General features: G+C 37.9%; 1 pseudogene; it reads left to right on the forward strand.

Moving 5' to 3' along the window:
• On the forward strand, positions 225–965 carry Gm12632 (predicted gene 12632; annotated as a pseudogene).

Here is a 12208-nt window from a genome sequence, read left to right on the forward strand (position 1 = left end):
AAGCAAAATTACTTCTCAAGAAAAGAAAAGAAAATCATGTACCAAAGTAATTAACTATCCCAAGGGACCTCGCAAATACTCTTGAACCTAATAAACCAAGAAAGATTATGGGATAAATAGTAAAGTATGAAAATCAACTGCAACCCTATGCATGAGGCATTTAAGTAGAATTTGAGCATTTAAAAAAATCTATTTAAAACAGTCCTTAATAATTAAGCATTTAGGCTTTTCAGACGCTACTTTTGCGAATTGCTGCTTGCTGCAGCCACGGTCAGCTCCACCAAGTTCTTTAACATCAAGAGCAATGGGAATGAGCCCTGGGGCTGTTCCTCCTTCACACTGTTTACAGGCAAAGTTCCAAAGATAGCAGAAAACTTTCGTGCTCTGAACACTGGAGAGAAAGGATTTAGATCTAAGGTTCCCCCCTTTCACAGAATTATTCCAGGATTCATGTGCCAGGGTGGTGACTTCACGCCATAATGGCACTGGTGGCAGGTCCAAAGAGAAATCTGAGGATGAGAACTTCACCATGAAGCATACCAGTCCTGGCATCTTGTCCATGGAAAATGCTGGACCAAACACAAACAGTTCCCAGGTGTTTGTTTGTTTGGTCTGCACTGCCAAGACTGAGGGGCTGGATGGCAAACATGTGTCTCTGGGACGGTGAAAGAAGGCATGAGCATTGTGGAAGCCGTGGAGCTTTTTGGGTCCAGGAATGGCAAGACCAGCAAGAAGATCACCATTTCCGACTGTGGAGAGCTCTAATTTCTTTTGACTTGTGGGCATTTTATCCATTTTATTCCTTCTGTAGCTCAGGAGAGCAGCCCCACCCCATCTACTCACGATGCCCTGTAAAATCCCTGCTCTCACTGAAGTTCTCTGGATTCCATATATTCCTCATTCCTCTCCAATCTAGCTGGATTGCAAAGTTAAGTTTATGATCATGAAGAAAAACTAAATAAGAAAAAAAATAAGTATTTATATATAAGTCTATATGTGAAAAACTACAAACCAAGTCTTTGTTTTTTCTAAGAAAATTTATTTTTAAGAGAATGTATTATAAGAATATACTTCTCATTTTATTTTTCTAAATAAATGAAAAATGGAAATATATATATGTGTATTTATGGCTCATTTGTGTTATAATTTGGCTGTAAAACAATGTGTTTCTCCTAATATACATGTAAAATTTTGTGCGCGCACACACACACATGAGCAATGTAAAACATGAAAGTATAAAACTATCTGACAATAACAATATAAAGTGAATTCAACAAATGCAAGGTTGGCATAATATAAAAGCAATTGTGAAAATTTCTACATAAAAGTAATAAATGGCATAAATACACAATTATCTGAGTAGGAAAAAGTTGATACCCACACAAGAATAAAAGCTCCATTGTGTAAAGGGTATGCATAGAACAATCTATGATTAGTACTCTATTTCTTGATGAAAGACTGAATATGTCCCTTGACACTGGGTATAGGTAAATACTCTCAACACTTCTAGTCAATGTACTATGGCAGCATAAGAAAACTAAGGGAATCTACCTTATAAAGAAAGAGCAGATACTATATCTGTGACTACAATATGCAACATTCCCACATGAATCCACATCTTCATAAAGGTACTACAAGTAAGAAAAGACCTCATCATGGTCAATATACCGAAGGTGAATACATAGATTTAATATGTATCCTGTATGAAATATAAGAAACTCTGTTCCCAAAAAGCTTCCAAAGGGGCAAAGAGTTAAATCCAATAAAAGATTTACAAGGGACTGGAGAGATGGCTCTCTGACTGCTCTTCCAGAGTTCTTGAGTTCAATTCTCAGCACCCACAATGGTGGCATATAACTATCTGTAATGGGATCCGATACCCTCTTCTGGGGTGTGAAGACAGCTACAGTGTAATTATACATAAAATAAATAATTTTTTTAAAAAAAGCATTACAGTCTTATATAGAAAACTAAAAAATTGTTCACAAGAAAGAAAAATATTTAAATGAATGAAATACATTCATATTCAATCTTGGCTAAAATTCCCCTCAATCTATAAGTTCAGAGAAGTTGCTAGCAAAATGAAGAGGTGGAAATTTTTATAGAAATTTGAAAGATGTTTCTAAAGTTTATCTTGAAATACAATTTTCAAAAACTAACTAAACCCATTGTGGGAAAAAGTAACAAAATTAAGAGTGTTCATGTGTCCAATTCAAATTTAATGTAATTATACAGGAATCAAAACAGTGGAGACCTGGGTGTGGGGTGGAAATCAAAGGAGCAGACTCAGGAATTCAGAAGTAAATTCTTAGATCTATAGCTTCTGATCTTCATAAAAGGTGCTGAGGTCCTTTTATGGAAGAAAGTATTTTCAACAATAGTCATGAGATAACTGGAAACCCCTCTGTAAAAATGAGAAAGTTACACCTTTAGTTCATACCACTCATAAAGTTAACTCCAAACCGAAATATCTAAAACTGAAGAGCTTTAAGAAGAACACGTAGAATATGCATGAATTCCTTGAACGCGCAGAGATCTAGGATGAAACGCACCACCGTGCCTGTCAGGAAAACTGTTCTTAAGTTAGGAAAAATTCTCAGATACAACAAAAACAGAATGATTGCTAGAGGAAAGAAAGCTAAGATGTTGGACAGATCATGAAAATTAAATTGCTTGTGCTTCAGAACACCCTAGAAAATAAAGGAAGTTAAATCATAGGCCAATAAATTGGGAGGAATTGTCTCCAACTTGTATATCTAATATAGATATACTATATAATTTGCTATTTCTATCATATATAAAGTACATTTATAACTTACAATTGAAAAATGTAACAATAAAGCAAACGAGAAGACTCAGACTGTACTTTTCACACTCACAGAAACCCGCATATACACATAAAACAATTATGTGGAAGCTAAGTCACTATACTTGTTTTCGGGAGTTTGAAAGCTACATGTCCCCAACATCTCGTTAAACTTTCACAGTGGTGTTTGTTTCCAATATTGTTCTTCAGTGCTTATTATACCCTGCATTGCCATTGTCCTTATACGTGCATGCCTGAACAAGGTCACTGAGTAGTATTTTATCATCCTTTATAAAGGAAAAGCCTATGCCAGAGCCTAGCAAACACAGAAGTGGATGCTCACAGTCATCTATTGGATGGAACACAGGACCCCCAATGGAGGAACTAGAGAAAGTACCCAAGGAGCTAAAGGGGTCTGCAACCATATAGGTGGAACAACAATATGAACTAACCAGTACCCCCCTGGAGCTTGTGTCTTTAGCTGCATATGTAGCAGAAGATGACCTAGTCGGCCATCAGTGGAAAGAGAGTCCCATTGGACTTGCTAACTTTATATGCCTCAGTACAGGGGAATGCCAGGGCCAAGAAGTGGGAGTGGGTGGGTAGGGGAGTTGGGGGTTATGGGGGCCTTTTGGGATAGCATTAGAAATGTAAATGAAAAAAAATACCTAATTAAAATAAAATATAAATAAATAAATAAATAAAGGAAAAGCCTGTACAGTACACTATGCATAGTGGCTATTAAATTGTCATGATTACAGAATGAAAAGAAAGCAATAGGCCCTCAATTAAGCATCCCATAAATGAAGACAGAATGAAAAAAGCATCAAATTTGTCCTTTCATGTATACAAATGGGAAGTTTTAAACATCTTTTGCTGATAATTCTTACTCCTAGCAAATTCCATTGAGCACCATTATAGAGAATTGGCCATTTATATAGAGTTCTTGAAAGTTGTATTCCACTTATCTTAGGGTTTGTTTGTTTGTTTGTTTGTTTGTTTTTTTCTTGAAAATACCTATTCGGTGTACTTACTTGACTAGGATTGACAATCAACATCACATTCTATTGTTCATTCTGAAGCAGCTGAGACTGCCTTTGGTCCATCTATGGAACACTGAGAAATCAGAGAACTAAATATAAAGTCAGAGGTACCAGAAAAATGCCACTGCCTAGGATTCATATTGTTTGGCCCTGGCACGTAGTCTATCAAATCAATTATTTCCAATCTGTTCATCTTTAAAATTCATGTGTAGCCAAAGAGTAAAACATAATGGCTCTCTGAACCAAATGTGCATACAAAGCAAATAAGTACTCATTAATTATGCATGGAATTACATACCAATTATTTGTGAAGAAGCCTGAGAGTGTTATAAATATGATCTCATTAGTTTTCTCAAATTCTTCATGAGCATGAGAGGTAATCATTATTATCTCTATATTTAACATATTACTATATTAATAAAAACTTTGTACATTGTTATACTTTGCTATTTGGAAGGCTTACAACCCCTGAACTTTCTAAAACCAAGGCTTTCTCTAAGAGACTGCGAAAGACTTTTATGTGGAGTGAGAAAATCTAAAGCCTAGTGTTACAATCTCTGCCCCCTTGTGGCTAATTCGGGAAGGTGCTGCAGGCAGCTGGATGACCCAGCCACTGGTAACTACTGTAGCAGTGAAGATGAGTCAGCTCCAGCTGCCTCTTCATGGCTGCTGAACTCCCATTGCTGCTGCCTAAGAACACCATGTTATATTAGGAATTTTAGTGTTTATATTGGAGTGTTACTAATTTGGACAACAGATAGTGATGGCTTGAAAAAAACTGCAAATGGACAGAGTAGGGGGAGGGGGGGGCAGAGGGAGAAAAATACATAGTCTGAGAGTACCAACTCTTTGAGCCAAAAATGGCCTCCAGCTGTACAGACTCCATGAGAGCAACCGATTAAGGAAAATATACTCAAGTAACTAGAGACTGGGAAAAACTCAACCTCTGAAAATCAGTAGAGCCACTTCCTTGTTGGAGCATGGTCTTTATTAGTGCTCATTTCTTGTAGGACAAATGGAGCTTATCCTATCTGTACCCCTAAGCTATTGAATTCAGGTTTTATTCTATTGCAAATTGGCATCGTCCTCAAAAACATTTATTAATCATACATAGTAAGTGATGTTTCCAATTGTGGGGATTGTTTTCTCTTGATTTTGTTCGTATGTTTTGGCAGTCACTCAGAACCAAACTCTGGCACCGTGCAAGATGCATTCCAGTAACCCTTAACTTTCTTTTAATACTGCAACTGGAAGGATTGTCCCTGGTATCAGGCAGGATCTACCACACCCAATCAAAACATGAAGCTCAGTCCTTTTTCTTCCAATCACTCTTGTGATCCCTGTAACTACTATCATTTCAGAGAGGAGTTCTGCCCTTCTAACACAAAGGCAGATGTCTTAGATGCCCAGTGATGGAGGGTCATCATGGAGGAACAAAAGCAACAGTTCCTGTTTTCGAAGTTTCACTGCGAAATGATGTTTGCCCCAATTCTGTTCTTAATGCCTTCTTACAAGGTACTCAAGTGACCTCTATTGCTTTATCCTCAGCTTCCATGATTACAACCTCTATCATAGAAGCTCAACAGGTTTGTAAGTAGCTGAGTATATGTTCTGAGCCTTTTAAAATAGGTTTATTTAAATATATGTTATTATGTCTGTCTTATTTAGTTAATTTAGGTATTACTGTTATATAACACCATGACCAAAAGCAATTTGGGGAGCAAAGAGTTTATTTGGTCTACAAATCATGATCATGGTCTAAAATTAAATGCTAGAGCAGATACTCAAGACAGGACATGCACCCTGGAGGCCAGACTATGGAGGAGTGCTGCTTACTGGCTTGCTCCACTTGATCTGCTTAGCCTGCTTTCTGATACCATCTGGCATCAACTGCTCAGCAGTGCTACCTCCCACAGTGAGCTAGGCCCACTCCAAATATTGCCTACAAGATTGTCCACAGGCCAAGTCTATGGAGGTGCTTTCTCAGTTCATATTCTCGCTTTCCAAAGTAAGTCTATGGTGAGCACTGTTATTTCTCTAATAACTTCATAGAAATGATGGTGAAAAGTGTGGTCCTATTTAGGAATTAAAGAAAAAACTCTCTTTCATTTGGTATTTCTATTTGATTGGTTTGGAGGTTTGAAACAGGATCTGTCTGGGTAATCCAGACTGGCCTTCAATTTACAATCCTTTTGCCACAGCTTCTCAAGGGCTAGGGTTGTCGATATACATCACCATGCCTAGTTCCACTCATGTTTTCCTTCCTCCAAACAGTTTTTAACATACCTTTTGTGTTATACATTTCATTATGTACTAAGTATATATTGCAGAATCATATATGCATGGCTCCTACCTTGATAGATTTGATACTCTATAGAGAGAAACATAAATAACAAAGTAATTAATGTGCATGTTGCTCAAGGTGGGCTTTACTATGTTGCAATAGTGAGTAGCCTCAAATCAAAGACCATGCGGTCTTTTGTCCTTTTCATGAATCTTGCTGAAATTAGTACTACAAGATGACTCTGTACATCTTTGCCACTCGATGTTTTAGCTGGACAAAGTTTAGTGTAATCAACTCTAATGATTACCACAATTTAAAAGATCAGTTAAATGTTCTAAAGATGGCAACTAGAGCAGAACCATTCTGGAAAATAACTCTGGAATTGAGTCAGCTTGATTCGAACCATGAAACATGAGTGAACATTCAGATACAAGCACAACCTATAAAACAATAAGGAGCTTAAAAAAAAAAAAAAAGGTCAATATGGTTGAAACACAGTCAAAGAAGAGGGACCTAAAATAAGGGACAGAATGAAGTCTTTCAGCGTGGCATATGCCGCAGTGGGAGTTGTGGAGCAAAGAGAGCCTTAATCCAGGCAGTAGAATCTTGTGAATTATGCCTGCCAGATGTAATGTAAAGAAATGTCAAGAGGAGAATCCATGAACCTACTGCATTTATCAGAGGAAGGAAAGCCATGAGAAGTAGAGAAAAAAAGATAAGAGAACTCAGACTCTCGTTGGTGGTGGAATGAAAAATGGAAGCAATCAGATAAAATAGCTCTGGGAGTGTAGGAAAAGCATGAGTCAGGAATGACTCCAAGGCTTCGGGTATGAGGCACTGAGTAGGTGGTGTTACCATTTACGAAGCAGATTAAGGTGGGGGAAAGGAAGGCTCTGTTTGATTATTATTTTGTTTGTTCTGTTTTGTGGCTGGTTGACTGTTTGGCTGGTGGGGGTGTCTGGATGAAACTTTGAGAGTTTCTTTAAAAAGTCAAATTTAAGAAAGCTGTGACACAGCCAAGCACAGATCAAACAGGCAGTTATTTGTACATGTCTGAAATCCATAGATGCAGTCCTGGATGGTTGTAGATATTGAAGAAGGAGGCAATCTATAAAGAGTTAGAGGGGAAAGTGGGAGGGGGTCATGGATATGAATAAGTTCAAACACATACACACACACATAGAAATACTCAAAAATAATTAAAGATCATCTATTTACTTTTATGTAGTCTGTAGGGGAAGGGAGGGGGAATATGATCAAACCATATAGAAAATATTCAAAGAACTATTATATATATATATGTATATATATGTGTATATATATATATATATATATATATATATATATATATATCATCTGCATTTGCAGTTATAAAAGCCAAGAAAATAGATGAGAGAGGAGAATGTTTATAGCATAACACTTAGCTCTAAAATTTAGACTCTGGAAACAGAACTGGGAGAAGAGCTTAAAATTGGACAGCGACAAAGAACACTTCCATAGAATCTAAGGATATGTCTTTAATTACAAAAAGAAGGGCAAACTGTGTTAATTCCTCTTCGACAGCAAAATTAGTTTAGGATTGAAATTGAGGTCCACTCATTTATCCACTCAGAACAGGATAATATTCTATCTTTGATTTTTTTTTCATCTGACAAATGTTCAATGATTTTTTTTTCCCCTCCCTGAGTCTTACATTGTGTTGGCACATACAAGCAATGAACAAGGAGATGAATGGGACAGTGACTTCAGGGAATGCAAATGTTGTCAACAAAGGCAAGTGCTAGAGAACATTCTAGGCCAACTAATTACAATTTAAAAACACACATGGACCATCAAAATACCATTTAATGTGTAATTATCAACAACACCTGTTTCTGTTTTTTGTTTCCTTTTTTTTCCTTGAATGGTCCTGAGTTTCAATAACAATGTGCGCAGAGGCAACAGTAGGAGATCTGTTCACCCAGTGGAAGTAAACAGCACTATTTAATGATTGCCTGGCACTTGAGAAAGAAAAGAACATTTATTCTATAATGTGCCCCCTTCTACAGAAGATCAGGTGGCAGATGGCCCAGCTCATGGAATGGTCTACAGGTAGATGGGAGGGGGCAGACAATATGGTTAGAAAGTCTGCACTTTCAGTCTTTGTCTAAATAGGAGCAAGATGTTGCCAGTGACCACAAGTCACCGATCTCAGAACTCTCAAGTCATGTGAGCCACCTCTCACAGGCAAAGCCACTCTTCATGGAATCATCTCTCCTACAGCACAGTCATTATTCTTAAGGAGCTAATTCTAAACTGCAACTGAAAACAGTTGAAGTTTAAAGGGAAATCCGTACCAGTTAAAATTATTCCTCTTATTTCCTTTATAACTGTACAATTAGATACTACTGCTATCTAATTTCAAGTAATATTTAATCTTTAATTTCTCTCGTGTATTAAAGAGAGCCAAGCAGTAATAACCGGGACAGCTGTAGCTTCTCAATGTCTTACAATAGACTGGTTTACTCATCTATTATCATTTCCTATAAGGCAAGGATAAAATCTATTTCAAAGGCAAACCGTAAATGAAGGAAATAGAGAGCATTCCAGGACTGAATGAATGTCCTCATCTGCTCTCCACAGTTGACATTTCGAGGTCAGTTTCACTGTAACTATTTTGTCATCCTATCAAAATTATGAGAAGCTATGACATAGAATTATTTTATATCCCATTCCTGTAGAATCAAAATCACCAAGAGGTAACTGCTATCAATTTAGCTCCACACCCATATTTTGAAACATGGTCAAAAGGTTGGCCCATGGTGAACAATGCCTTGGAGAACTGTGAAAGAGACTCCAGGAAAAAAAAAAAAAAAAAAAAAAAAAAAGGCAAAGGGCCTTTTACCTCAGGTATGATTTTCTTCCCCTGGATTGCTCTTTGGTGTGATACCTCCTGTGACAAATATTTACATTCAATTTGTAAGACATGTTTATTCTTACTGTATGGCAGAACATAGCTATAGAACCCATTGTGATCAATGTGCTCTGAATCTGGACATGGTCTTCTGCCTTGCTTTCATGCTTTCCTTGTTATAATCTATATATATACATGTCAGTCAAGTTTAGTTAAATTGGTCTATCCTGAGAAATTTTTGGGAAAACACTATTCTTTTAATATTCAGTATATGCTTATTGGTGCTTATTTATGTGTTTCTGTGATCATGTTTTTCTGAACTCAAACAACCTTACTTGGATCATTGCTTTCTTCAGTATGTTCATTTATAAAAGTAGACTAAAACTAAAGTAAGATATACTGTCGTCCTTCCCATTCTTTTGGGTTTTCAGATCCCAGGTCCAGTAGACAAGACCTGCATAGGTTGGCACAACTCATAGAAGAGGGAGAGAAAACCATTACTAAACAAAAGCAGCACTTTCCACTTTGTTTCTTTAGTTACTAGTGTCAGATAATGTGAGCCTCAAGAATAAAGACAATGTGTGCCATCTCACACACGGAGCAACACCCTAAGTTCTCTAGAATACAGACAAGTAATCCACTTTAGAAGAAGTGTTATTACATATAAGCTGAGCACAAGTCCAATGAGCCAGATGTTCTTCTTTCATCTTTATCTATTTTATCTAAGAGCTGTCTGAACTGACCAATATTCTACAGGAAAATGATTCTAAAGTTAGAAACACTTTTAACAGGATTTATAGTTTTCTAACCTCATGTATAAATGCATGTGAACTACAGTCCTAGGACAGAAAAAAAATCTGACTGTCCTTGAGTCTCTTCTTCACACTGCATGAATAGGTTGCCTTTCATCTTCTCAGGTGTGAAATTCTACCAAATGAAGATTCATTTGGGTTAACAAGCCCATTTTGAAAGGTAAATAACTCTGAGAGAATTAGCTTAACAATTAGGCTCTTTCTGCAGAGTGCACAGGCTGCCTTGTCAGATTACTTCTCTCTGAAACCTCATGAGGTAATCCCCAGAGTAATGAACATGTTACCAGAATAGAAAGAAAGGGGAAGAGCAATCTTGGAATATGGGAGAGGGGCTAAAAGGGAAGATGTGCTTGGGTGGGATGCTAAAATAGAAGAAGCCTTTAAAGCAGCCAGAAAGGCTAAGTTGGGAAGAGAGTTAAGGGAAGATAATTATGATTGCCCTAGAAACAAAAGACAAATTGCTTCAATTTGGTCCTAGAGTATCCAAGTATCCATGATATATATAGTGTATGTGTGCTATGTTAGTTTTAACTGCTAATACTGAGCTAGGATCCTTATAAACAATAGTACTGTGCTATACTTCTAGAGACTGCAAGTTCAAGATCAGAGTACAACTGTTTTGGAACATAGTGAGTGTCCTCTTTCAGGGTTCTTCCAGATGGCCTACTTCTCATTCTGGTCTCTACTAACAGACTTACTGGGTTTCTTATTATAAAGGCTAGTCCCACTCCTAAGGGCTCTATTTTATGAGCTACTAACTCTCAGAGACACTGACCCTCACACGATCATGTTCAGGGAAGAGATTTTAATATAAGAATTTACAGTCCTGTATATTAATTACTTCTCTTCTCACTGTGAGAAAGTAACTGACGAGAGCATCCTATGGAAGCTTTGCTTTTGGCTTATGGTCCATGGAGGGTGTAGTCCTTCGTGATCAGGAACACATGGCAGCAGGAGATAGCCAGTCACATTGCATGAACAGAAAGTGAACCAGAAGTGGGGCCAGGCTGCAAAATTTCAAGGATACTGCCAGCAACATACTTTCTCTAGCAGTGCTCCATCTCCCAAAGATTCAATGACCTTCCCAGACAGCACCACTCTCTGGCAACAAGTTAACAAGCCCATGAGCATACCTGCAGGGGCATTTCATATTTGAATCCAAAATAGGCCAAACAAATGGGTGTTACTAACATTTGAACACACACACACACACACACATACACACACACACACACACACACACACACACACACACACACACACACACATCCACAAAGTCAGAAGTAGCCCCAATTTCTTAATCTGCCACAGAAATAAGTCATCTCAGAATATATTAACTATTTGGTTAAAAATCCCCATATGCCATTCTATTCTAAGGTCTGGAAAAAACTTAATAGTTAAAAGGGATAAAAGCTTCTCCACTTATTTTTCAATAGCCTTATGCATTTAAAGGGGGAAAAAGTAAGTCAGAAGGCATATGAGTTTATGGAGGTGGGCTGTCAGTGTGGGAGTCAAATGTGGGGCATTTATCTTAATTCGCTGTCTCATGCACACATTTCTCAGACCATTATTATAGTCAGCCAAGGCCGAAAATAAACACATTTTCAAACTCAAGTACAAGCTATCTTTCCTTGAATATTCTAGAGGTTTGACAGGCCTTTGGAGACATTGTACAATGAGGATATGGAAAGCTTAAGAAAACCAGGTTTTCCCAAGTCTCAAAGTCAGATGAAGAATGTTTAACTCAATTACTTACACTGCAGCTCCAATACATTTTGCTAAAGTATTATTCATAGCTGTGGACACCAAATAGAGGATCTGTAGACTGCCTGGGGCGAAGGTGGCTTTAGGACTCATAACCTAAGCTGCAAAGGAGCAGAGCAGTGATACTCAGCGGCACAGTGACTCAGGGGGCTGAAAGGACTCCAGGGGCTTCTGGTGGCGCACCAGCTCCACCCCCACAGCTTTGCCACGTAACACTGGGCAGCCTTTTAACCTGCTCCAGCCATCGTTTGCTCCTTAGCTTGTGAGTTAATCAGCAGCCCGTGGGAGGAAAAACTCATTTAAATGATTTGTAAACGAAAGGGTTTATAGTGCTCAGCTAATAATAAACAGCAAGGTTCTAAGCTTTGGTAGTGTGAGTCAGTTCTCAAGCAGGATCAAAAACAATCATCTGGCAGACTACCATGGCCTCTCTTACACGAGGCTTCCTAGCCATGCTCAGCTGGAAAATCTGATGGTTTTTCTATTGGCACTGCAATCCATAACTCAAATCCACGAACTCAGTAAAGACTAGAGATAAAGATCCCTGTGCAGGCTGGACTTGGAGCCGATGAGAGAACCAACAGGCTTGAAATTCATATTTACAAC

The sequence above is a fragment of the Mus musculus genome, chromosome 4 (assembly GCF_000001635.26).
Source record: "Mus musculus strain C57BL/6J chromosome 4, GRCm38.p6 C57BL/6J".
NCBI lineage: Eukaryota > Metazoa > Chordata > Mammalia > Rodentia > Muridae > Mus > Mus musculus.